General features: G+C 40.6%; 1 long non-coding RNA gene across 1 annotated transcript in view; it reads left to right on the top strand.

Annotated features, from left to right (window-relative positions):
- Window positions 1–10,899, top strand: part of LOC116446014 — an 88,152-nt gene extending 77,253 nt beyond the window's left edge. The window contains exons 4-5 of the long non-coding RNA XR_004240986.1: window positions 5,505–7,801; window positions 8,758–10,899. This is a non-coding gene — a long non-coding RNA (uncharacterized LOC116446014). The remainder of the gene's footprint in view (window positions 1–5,504; window positions 7,802–8,757) is intronic.
- Window positions 10,900–12,343: the final 1,444 nt, after the last annotated feature.

Here is a 12,343-nt window from a genome sequence, read left to right on the forward strand (position 1 = left end):
ATATGTTTTCCTGGACCTCATCTTTGGAAAGGTCTTTTTTTCTCATCCTGCCAAAATATAGGATGAGTTAGGGTTGTTTGTGTTTTCTGAGAGCTGATACAGAAGGGAATTTCAGTTTCTGTGCTGCTAGTTTTTCTTTGAAACCTCTTAAATTTCTATGTTCCCAAAGAAGTTATTTGTGAATTTGTTCAACTCAAAATGCTTTTCACCTCAAAAACTTAGTGAAGAAGATGTTTAACCAGCTCTCCAATGTATTCTTCTCGGAGCCAGTACAAGAAAACCTCTTAATATCCCTGATCCATATTCTTGGAGCTGGTACACTCCCTCCTTGTAAATAAGTCCTGATGTGTGTTGCAGCAGCACAGTGTTCTCCTGTTGCATGTGCTACACCCAAGCTGTGAGTCAAGGAGAACACTTGATCTTCAGACCTCAAATCTGCTCTGTCTCCTCTGCTGTTAATGAAGGCTGGAGTGTCTTAGAGTTGAGCCTTGAGAAAGAAGCGTAAGTAAAACACTGCAAGTCAGAGCTGACCACAACATCTTTTCCTCCCAATTTAGAGAAATGGGCAGAATAGCACTCCCTTTCTTTCTGCCTGAGTCTGCCCTATCTGTTTGGATTGCAGGATATCTGGGACTTCCATTATTCTTGTACACCGTCTGGCATCATGGGAACACAAAAATTTCCAGATGGCTCAGACATGATGACAATAAAATATTGAATGGTGATAGTAGGGAGATTGTTTGTTAAAGTCAGAGCCTTTAGAATACAATTTGATCCAGGCAGTAGAGATGCAACTGGCCATTATCATTCAGATACAATGTTGGTAGTCCCAGCACTACATGCCCCAGTTCTGATGATTGGTGAAAGATTTATAAACAGAATAACAGAACACAAGACCTTGGAGGTTGTATCAGGGAAGTACGTTGGAGAAGTAAAACGTTACTCTATGCTTTTGTTGCTGTGGGCACCCTCCAGTTATTGTTATGAAGCTGAGATTATTGGCTCAATAATTAATTAATTGATTTACAAATTAAGGGTGAAATACATCAGGGTGCATTTTTTTTATGTGAGAAAATGCTATGTTATAACTTTCAGATTACTCATGTGCTAAGTGCACAAAGTTAAGGTAGTTTCAATTTGGTCTGTCAGTCAATAACTTCAATGAGCAGAGGCTGTGGAGAGGAGAAAGAGAACTAAAGGAAAACTTCCTACTGACTGATCCTCTGCTTATGAGTTGCACTTACAAAAGCCAAAGGAGAATAGTCTGCTCACAGAGAGAGCATCTAACAGTGCTGTTGACAGCCAAGATCGTGAGAAAATAGCAACGGGTTGTTTTAATCAATACAGAAGGAGAGGTAATTGATTTTAGGGATAGCAAGAGGTTACTCAGCCAATAATTAACCACCTTATCAAAGTTTTCTGGTAAAACCATGGATTATGTTGAACTCAGAGTCCTGACTCTTTGAGGAGAGTTCAGATCTGGATTTTCCCCTTCCCCAGTGCTCTTTCGCTGCTGACATGCTGCCACAGTCAGTGCCCTTTGTTCTTTTTCACAGGCAAAGGGATTTGCTTCTGCTACAGCACTGGCACAGAGGATATGGGAAGAGCTGCCATGTCAGTGTATGGTGGGAGAGAGAGCCAGAGCTGCCCAGGAAACGCTTATGCTGAGTCTCTTTTACGCTGAGTTTCTCTACATTAAAAGGGAGCAGGGGAGTTGCAAGGTACTCCAGTCTCCAGTCCTTTAGGAGCATTTAAAGGGCCCTTGTTGTTAATGGTGCCCCTTCTCAAGGCACAAATATTCAGTGGTGCAATTATGACTGAGGCAGTTGGTGAAATGAAGCAGGTGGAAATCCTGTTGCCAGAGTTCGAGGGTTCTGGAGTGCTGTCTTCATTCCCGTGATTAACCTTCTCTGCAAACACTTGACCATTCAGCTCAGAGTGCAAAATAATTTGTGGGATGTCCTTTCTTTATCATTTCTGCCACTGCCATTTCTGACTCATTACTGTGTCTAAACAAAGGACTGTATTTAGAAAGAATATTTTGTTTCTTAAGATAATGAGTCCATTCCATTCCAGTGATGCTCTGAATGAGATTAATCTGTACTCTACTGGGATCACAGTTTGTTTCTGCTACAGTACTGAGCAGAGCCTCAGAAAAGACCAAGACCCTTTCAGACTTTGATAAACCCAGATATGAGAAAGTTCCTTCCCTGTTTACGGCTGGCAGAACATGTTTGATCAGTCTTTTTTCAGCAAAAAGTATTTTTGCCAAACCAAATCTGTACGGGGAAAAACCTACTGAAGAGGCAGAGAGATGTTCCACATTTGTGAGAAAGAAAATGTATTTAATCTTGTTTTACAACAAGTGGGCTCAAATACGACAGGACTAAATGAAACACTCAGTATCTCTTAGTAAGTCTGTGACAGAGCTAGAATCTCAATTTTGCTGCTCTAAGCCCTAATTCTGGAGTTTAAAACACAGAATCATCTTGTTCATTCTTCATACCTTTAAACATAGCTTGATCCTAGTAGTTCCCTGGACTCTGCGTAATGGGTGAGCAGCCACAAAAATGTTAATTGCATGCCTGGCTTTCCTGTTCCTGATGAATATCACTCAAGCCTTGTGCCTCGGTTTCTTTAATTATAAGATAAAGTTAATGATGCCACCTCAGTTTTGCATAATTCCAGAAGTGTTACATGTTGTTACTTTTCTTGCTGAACACTCGGGACCAAGACCTGTGGCTGTTACTTGACACTGTTAAAATTGAAGGATTATTTGCAAGTTAATGCATTACATTTGTGGGGACGAGTCAGTGCCATCTGTGAAGGTCTGTAAGAGCTGTGGTAAGGTCCTGCCCTAGCACAGTTTTTACATGCTTCTTCTCTTGCCTTCAGAGAAGTTCTTCTTTTCATAATGTTTGGCATGTGCTGAAGTATCTACATGAATTGAAAGGTAAGAACAGAGGATGTGATGCCAATCTTTTTTTGTGTGCCTTGCAATACTCTCTTTGAGGGTTGCACAAGAAATTGTGGGCATCAACATGCAGATACAGGGAAGATGTGTTTGGAATTCTAATGCTGTTGTTTATGCACAGACAAGTCAAACTGTTCTCAGGGTATTTCAGTATAAAGCATAAAAGTTTCTAATTAAACTTATAAATCAAGAACACATGCACTGAAAATATTTCCCGCTGCTGGATGCAAAGAGTATTTATGTGATGTGCCAAAGAGCAAAAGGTGCTGTATGAGATGCAAGTAGTTGTTGCAGATTGCATATTGAAATACTGAAGGCATACAAGGCAGTTGGTAAAAAGAATCTTGTCCATATTGATAAGCCCGGTCACAGACATGTATTTATTTTTACTTTAGAGTACACGGGTGTGTGTCTTTGCCTAATGTAAGGAAGAGAACTCTATATATCTGGTATCTCTTGTTAATTATTAGGTGTCCCTCTATTAGGAAAAAAAATTGCCATTGAGCTGAAATTCAAAGTCACCATTCTTAGTCAAAAACCAGAGAAGGAGTAGTCAGACTAACTTGTCTCAATGTGTATGTAATCCCCAGCTGCCTTCCTTGATTCAGATCAAAATATAGGCTGTCAGGTTTTGTTATGCTGTATTAAAACATTTTATTGGAGATTGGACTAGAATCAGTATCATGAGGATGGGACATAAACTTGTTATTTTCTGTTGCTGTTCTGAACTTGAAAAAGAGACAGTTCTGCAAACAGATCTATCTGAATATTCCTGTGTGTTTCCTTATCAGACCAGTCCATGTCCCAGGAGCTAGTGTACAATGGACCCAGAATGATCAGACTGGTATTAAGCATTTGGTCATGCTGTTGTTTTAATTTTTTTGTTGTTGTTGTTTTTTGGGGTCTTTTTTGTTTGTTTTTTTTTTTTTTTTTAATGTGTGTGTGTGGAGGGGGTGGTTGTTCTTATTGTTTGTGGCTTTTTTGGTGGGGTTTTTTTGTGTTTTGGTTTTTTTTCTAAATCAGGAGCGTGACATTTGACCTGCTGGTTGGCGCATCCTGCTGCTAGGAGTAAACCTGACCCTCAATAATTAGTGCTAGAGAGCTTTGTTTGGCCTCCAGCTCTGTGAGGAAAGGTTAAAGTGTTGTGATGCTGTTCAAAATCCATTAACCAAACAGAGTCTTAAGGAGCCTTTGGACTTCCTGACCTTAGCCAATCTCTAACAAACAAATTCTCTAAGCTAATCAATGAAACAGAGTAACTTTGTGGTCTTTACGTCCACCTACTCTTTAGTGGTTCTAATCCAAAGCCCTAACAGGAGTGATTTCCTCGTATTATTAACACAGAGGCTGATAACCCTCTGAGCTGTGTTTTGCCCATCTTGCCAGGAACCCCTTGTCCCAGATATTATTTTTATGACTCCAGGGATATGCAGTTCTGCTAGTAGCACTGCTAGGCCTGGTAAACACATCCACCCTTTTGGAGCCTAAAAGTGCTTGGCTGGCCCAGCAGTAGGTGAGGTGTTCACAATGACAGCTGCAACAACACGAAAGCTCTCTGTCAACAGCACATGCCATCTTCCTGTGAACGCATAAGAAAAAGGCACATGAATTATGAGTAAATACTGACAGGCTTGAAGCCTGAGAGAAGGGATGAGTAAGTCATATCTCTGCCATAGATGCAGACATAATGAAAAATCTCAGGTTTCTTGGGGACACACAGAAGATCCCAGTGGTCTTGGCATTACGAGGAGGCCCATCAAACAGCATTAGCAGACTAATTAAATGTGCAGCTTAAACTTAACATTCTTGGTAGCATTAAGACAGATTAAACATTATTCATTTGGTGTTGTCCTTGCTTCTGAGCATTTTTCACTCCTCTTCCCACCTTGTCATTTTGTTTCAATCAGTAATATTACTGGGTTTAGTTTAGGAAATGCACCTGAGCAGGATTTGAAAATAGGATTTTCTGAGCAAACCTTCGTAACTTACAGCACCTGGGTTCCTATTTTGCATAAGAAAAATACTCCTTCTTTTAATGAAATAGGTTAATTATGCAAAGTGTGAACATAGTGGCTAAGTGGAGAAAATTTGCTAATCTGTAAATGAGGAGGAGGATCTGTTCTATAAATTGCTCTTTCTGTATTTCTCTGTTTCTTCTTCTGCCATATAAATTTGGTGAAATTTATAAATTTTATAAATAAATTTGTGTACCGGCACCAATATGAAACTGTAGGAGTGCCAAGTATTTAGATTAGATATAAGGAAGAAATTCTTCGCTGGGTGGGTGGTGAGACACTGACATGGGTTTCCCAGAGAAGCTGTGGATGCCCGATCCCTGGGAGAACTCAAGACAAGACTGGACAGGACTTGGAGCAACCTGGTCTAGTGAAACGTGTCCCTGTCCATGAGAGGGGAGGGGTGGAACAGGATGATCTTTAATGTCCCTTTCAATTAAAACTATTCAGTGATTCTGTCATAACTATACTGATTTGTGCTTCTGCTTTGTTTTCTGACACATCTTGATCTACAGGCAAATCCAGGTCCTGCAAATGGATGCCCAGCTGCTGATTGCATCTGTGGTGAGAGTTTGGCAGACATGTCTGTTAATTGATTATATGGGATCTGTTCTTTTGGACTTGAATTCTAGCATTCTGTCCCAAGGATTTGGTGGTGTCTTCAGTCTGTCAGGAGGTGAAGGTCTAGACATCATATTAAAACTTGTATGTTCAGTGACAGAAAGAGTTCAGACTTTGACTTCTGGGCATCTGCATGCTGACATGATCTTTAATCACGTTATTATGTACTGCCTTTCCACCTGAGTCCCTAGGTAGATTAGCAACTATAAAATCTCTGAAAGAGAACAAATTATAGAGTGACCTGAAAAAGATGGTTGTGATTATTTCCATTTTGTGAAATGAATGGTCTGATACAGAGTAGGGTACTGGGGCACCTTCAAGCTAAAGTAGTCGGCTACCTTTTAATTCCTTTTATGTGTCCTTGAAATCTACCATTAGTCATTACTGCACCAGGAATCCCGAAACATTGCATTCTCTGACCTCTTGAATATAGCCAGCAAAATCTTCTGGAACATTATGAGTCCCAGGATACATGGGAGGACTTTTTTCATTGAATCCTTTTTTGGTTTTTTTTTGCATGTCTATTGTTGACATTTTTTTCTGAGTGGATGCTTGTATATTTTATTTTCCATATCCAGCTGAGTCTGTTGGATCTGAAAGGTTGCTCTCCTGCTTCTGCAACTTCTTCATTGCTGTAATCCCACTGTAATAATACAGAGGGAGTTGGTCAAGAGAAGTGTTAGACAATTTCTGTGATTGCTGCTTTTGCCTTATTTGCACTGAATGATTTTTTTCTTAGTGGAAATTCTCAGAAATGCTTTGTGCTTCATAGTTGTAGAAGAAGGGACAGATCCAGCTTGAAGAAACACATAGTCTGCTAGGTCTATGCAGGAAAACAGGAGAAACCAGAAGTATCTTTCTGTCCAAATCAACAAAATTCATAAAGATCATCAGAACAAGAGGAGGGTTTTAACCATGCTTCGGCATGGGTTAGGTGCGGGCTCACAGCTGGGGCCACACAAGGAGGATGGAGTGAATTAGAGGGGGTTGTAAGGTCTCCTCCCTCGATTTCCTTACAGCAGCCTCTCTCCAGTCACCCATCCAGGGCACTCGTTCAAGACTTTGCTTTGTAACTTGAGGGACCATGAACGGGGAGCAGATGAATGCTCGCAAAGAGGTGGTGATTGATGCAGCTGTGTGGCTGGACCTGCACGACTCATGTGAAGCTCTTGGATTGTTTCTGCCTTTGAAACCTTGCTCCTGTAATGACAGTGTGAAAAATGAAAACTTTCCCAGTACCCATGCCTTTCAATGCTCACAAATGCTATTCACAAGCCTGAGAGTAGTAAGGTAATACATCTGATTTCAAAGAGATGGACAACTTAATTGGTATATAAATTTAGAGCTAATAATGCATATTTTTTTTTGTAATATATTCTGTATACTTTGTGTGCTAGCTGGGTAATTTGTTTCTGCCTTCTACCTTAGGAAGCAGGGGGATGGTGCTATTTATCTTATTTCTTGTGGGAGACTTTTGTAAAACGTTTGCTGGGCTGCTGACTGAGTGCGTAATAAAACAGTCATTGCAATTTTTACTAATCTGAAGCCATTTTCTTTAAGAAGCACAGAATATAGAACATCACTTGAACAGACAAAGTACATTTAGTTTGGGACTGGTGTATAAATTTTCCAAAGAGAAGAGCTAATCAAAGAGTGATGTTTATGGAATAATAATGTGATTGAAACTGTCTGATTTATTTACTGATATAAGTAATGCTGAAAATGGGATTTTGAGAAGCAAATTCTCTGTGAGTGAAATTCTGCTTCCACACTTCTGAATTATAACTTGTATACCAGGTATTGTAAGGACTCTGAAGGGGCTTAACAGGTGAAAAACAACTGTATGGCCCATTATATGAAGAAAATTGTGATCCTAACAGCAGGGCACAAAGAAGATGTGGGGGTTGATATGAAGTTATGGTTTGCATCCCTCTCCTTCCCACCAAAACAAAGGCACCACTATGAAACTCATCTTCCCCTCCACAAGTGTCAAACGTGTTTCTTTGGTTGTGCCTCCTCATGCATGCACATGTACTTGCATATGTTTATATGTAAATAAAACCAAATTGCTTATCACTAGGAGACTCTCTGCTGTGCCTGCTGAGAGAACAGCTTACCTGCGTGACAAATACAAGTCATGTCATTTGAAGTGCTCCTGGAACATGCTCATTTTCCTTCAACAAGGAGCCAGGTACAAATGATGTTAAAATTGCAATGAAATGTCAACTTCATGATTTGCCACAGGGACAAATTAAATTTTTTTTTGAAGTTAGGAAGTAATAAAGCCTTGCCTCCCCAGCATCCCTTGTTCAGCATATGCTCATGAACTGATGGAGGACAGGTTTGTGTCTGACAGAGCTCTCTGCTTTCCTGCAATGTGTTTTCTATCTTGTGGAACAAACAAAAGGTTTTGTGATATTACCATCACCATTACCATTACCATTGTTATTGCTTTTTACTTCATTTAATGGATTCCCAGTGTCTTCCTCTCTGCAACGCAGCCTGTCTGTGTCAGCACTGTTAACTATTAAGTTGTTTATTATTTATTATGTGTTAAATGCTGACAATGTGACATGCAAAGGATGTAGGCTGAAAGAGAGGCATTTATGCAGATGTGATTTATGCTTTCTGCAAGCTGTCTTTGTAAGAATTCTGAGCTTTCATATTTGCAAATCTCAGGTTGGTGGGTTTTACAGGCTATTCAGCTAATTCAGTCCCATCTTTCAAACATCTGTCGCCTCTGAAAAGTTCTCAGTGTAAAGAGGAAACTGTTATTTATAAGAAGAAGCTGTCAAAGATCAGCTATGTTCAACAATCTAAAGCATCGCTTACGTACATCAGCACTAAACTATGCTCATTTGGATAGCATGAATGACTAATTTTAGCTTAAAATTGGAAGCAATTATAGGTTCAGGAAGAAAAGTAGGGCTGTATGTCATTAGTAATTGATTTCTTTTGTGGAAGAGCTTGAAACGAACATTTAAAAAGAAAAAACATTGTTAAGTGATGTAACCTGTGGCGTGCAATACGCAGATGTTTCACAGACTTGTGTGTGTGTATCTCAGGTGGATGGATATTTCTGTTGTCATTCCCCCTCTTCCCTACAGCTCCCTAAAAAATTCTGCTTCCCCACCCTGTGTCTTTCAGCTTCTGTGAAACCCTCAAGCTGATGATAGCTCACACTGGGAACGTTGTGCAACTGGTGTACAAAGAGGACAGTGGTGCAGGAAGCTGTAAGTTGCTTGGTAAGATGTTGTAGGCAGGTTTCAATACCTCAAGGTCTTAAAAGTAAATAACTGTCCCACCTGTGCATCTTATGGTGAATTACAGCAGGAGAGTCCAACAGAACAGTGATCTGAGCACTAATGAGGGAAACTGAGAAGCTTGAGTACAATGTCTGTAGGGCAAGAACGACTGTGGTAAAGCACTCCTCCTGCTTCTCCCCTTCCCTGCTTCTTGGAACAGCATGTGGTCTTTCAAGGGAGTGGTCCTTGGCAGTCTAGGAAACAGCTACTGGGTCAGGAATCCTGACCTCTCTCAAATTAGTCAGATCGAAGAAATTGCCCTGCACTTATTTCTCACTGAAGCTTGCCTTCTGTGGCAAGGAGTCACCAGAATGCTCAGACCAGCTGCTGGGACCGAGCTGTCATTCTTTCTGCTGCACACCCAGTGCTATAGTCTCCTTCGTAGAGAATTTAAGGGCTGGGAAAAGGAATTAAGAGTATTGCGCAGAGGTCTGATGTTATGCAGGATCCCTTCATTGGTTACTATCTCTAGGAATGCTTTGGGCTGGTAAAATAAAGCATATTTGCCTGAGAGGAGCCAGCAAGTGAGGAGAGGAATGATGAAGTGATTATTGTGTCTGGAAGCTAGAATTTCAAGGACTCTGTTGGATGTCTTCTCTGGGAGAAGTTACATTTACATGGTCTTTTGCAAACAGATGTTATCTGTGAGTCTGGGTTGATGAGTTTAAGCTCAGTGTTGTGCTAATATGATGATGTGGCTTTTGGATTAGTCTAGATCATGTCAAGTTATTTCGGTGTGTGGATGAGGTGAGCGAGTATCTGTCTGCACAAAATCACATCAGCCTGCTGGGTGGGATGCAGTTCCTCAAGCATTGTACAATTTGAGGCCTTTTCAGGTGTGTGAGGGTATCCAAGACAGCCACTAAGGGCCTGGCAGCAACAACACAGGACCTACATCTGACCCAGGCTGCAGCAGCCAAACAGAATTCCTGAGGGCATCTCAGAAGGGCTGAACACCCATGTGAACCACGTGCCTGCTTGGCTGTCCAGAGGGTTGAGGAGCAGACCTGTAACAAATGCCCAACTTCTCATATGTCTGCCTGGGAGAGATGGCCTGCCCTCCAAGGCTAAATAGGATTTGCTGTCCCTTTTTCTAAGAGAAGTCCATCTAGAAAATGACAGGCCTGCATGTGGCCAGGAAACATAAAGCCAGAGGTGTTCTGTGGAGTTCTAGTTTAAAAGACATATATATGCAGAGAAGTTGGCTAAAAAAAGAAGGATTTCTAGTTTTCTGAATACTTTGTTATTTGATTTGGCTTCAAAGTTGGCAGGATTATTAATTTCATGAGCAGCCGAGGGATGAAAAGGCCCTTACTTCAAATCTTGGGGGATATCTGCCAAGTACATCTGCCTTGGGACTAGCACACCTTGCTAACCAAGACAGCAGAATTGTGAGGAGTCCAGGGTTCACTCAAGAGTCTTTTGTGGATTAGATCAACATTTGTCAGGACATTTTTTAACCAAAATTTTTACTCAGCAAGCCATTTTGGATGACCTTTTTTTCAGCCAAAGATTTCCAAGAATCTCTGTTTGCAGAGTCTGAACCACACACAGGAGACATTTGCCATGACTGTTTCTTTCCTTAGGACTCTTTATGGCAAGAAAAATGACACAAAGATTCCATTTATCTCATTTTTGAAATTCATAGGTAAGATTTATGAATGCCTCTGACAGGTTGTAGGCTGGTCTCCAATCACTATACCTCACTTTCCTAAAGACAAAAAAGTTCTGTGCAAAATTCTTATGGAAGAACAAAATACATTTTTGTACTCAGGCACTCAATAACTTTCTCTGACTACTTTAAAACTTATGCTAAAGGCGTAGTTATATTGAAATTAGCTAGTTTGATGTCTCAACTTTCTGGCTACCTCATGGTGTCTGCTGTATTTCTGTAGTGTACAGCTTCTGACTATACCTAATCAGGACAAAATTTGGATCTAGCTTTGAAAAATAATACCTCTCTATATTAAAAAGTATTGCAAAAATATTTAAAGTAAAACAATCTAAAAGATAACCTCACTTACTTCCCCCCCCCCCAACCCCCCAGACCCCACAGCTGAATTGTAGACAATTCTTGTTTTCAGCATTGCTGGATTAAAGAAAAAAACCTCCAATCCCTTCTATTTTGGTTTCCCAAGGGAATGAGACTTTTGATCTTATTCTGCCTGCCTGCCAGTCATTCTCTTAATAACTTTTGAGTCCATTGGCTGGTCTCAGCCACCTTTGACACAGGGTAGCCACCTCTCAGATATTACATTCCTGCACATTTTGTGCAAATCAAGACCTGTGTCAAGGAGAAAGACTTTATAAGAAATTTATTCATCCCATGGGTTAGCAGCCACTCAACCAGTCAGCAAGTTGGTGTGGGCCTAGTTCTAGGCTGGCTGTCACAGCTGGCTGTGACATGAGGGACCTGGAAATGTGAATCCAGGGTGGATGTGGCAACTTCTGAAATTGTGGGAAGGGGAGAGGGTTGGAATCATATGGGTTAGAAAACACAGAACCATAGAATGGTTTGTGTTGGAAGGGACCTAAAACCTCATCTCGTTCCAGTCCCCTGCCATGGGCAGGGACACCTCCCCCTAGTCCAGGTTGTTCAACATCCCAGGGGAGACTGGGATGAAGGGACACCAAGGGAGGTGACTTTGTTGCAGGACTGTGCCTGAAATGGAGATGTTAAAAGCAAATCAATAAGGATATATTGCTCCATATTAATAAGGAGCAAGGCTCAGAGCCGTGCACAGAAGGGAAGGTGAGATGCATTTACAGTTCTGTTTGTGTGTTTTCCATCCCAGCTAACTTGGTGGATGACAATGAATAGTCAGACAACTGATTATTGAGTGTTTGATGATGATCTGTTTAATCTTAGTCCAGAGTGAATATATTTAACGTCTTGATTTTTCTATTGAATATGTTGTGGCATTGGTTGCATACAGTGCTTTCTAACATCTTATTAACTAAACAAAATCACGGAGTGCTTTTAACAATGAGTGGTTTGTTTGGCTGCATTAATATAAATTCAAATTCATTTTACTGTCACTGCATACATATGAGCCATCTCTTTCAGAAAAGCGGATTGATTCTCTTTGTGAAAAAAATTTAACAGAAACTCCCATTTCCCAGCATACTCCTCTACCTGAGAAAATTTCTAAATTTCGGCAGCTTTTGCAGTAAATAAATGCAGCTCTTGAAATATTTCTTAGTGTGTTATGGACCTGACTTGCCAGGTTTTCAAACCCTCTGCAGCAATTCAATGAAATTATTTGATATTTTGCTTATGTTCTTAGTGTTTCAGGAGAGGAATATTTGCAAGGATTCACTGAAAAAGAGCACCAAGCTGGGTGTCATTTTGGTTTGGAAAATGCTATCATTATGCTCTGTTTGTCTGTTTTGTGGTGTGTTGTGTTTTCATCAGGAGGACTCTGTGG

This window comes from Corvus moneduloides, chromosome 6 (assembly GCF_009650955.1).
Source record: "Corvus moneduloides isolate bCorMon1 chromosome 6, bCorMon1.pri, whole genome shotgun sequence".
Lineage (NCBI taxonomy): Eukaryota > Metazoa > Chordata > Aves > Passeriformes > Corvidae > Corvus > Corvus moneduloides.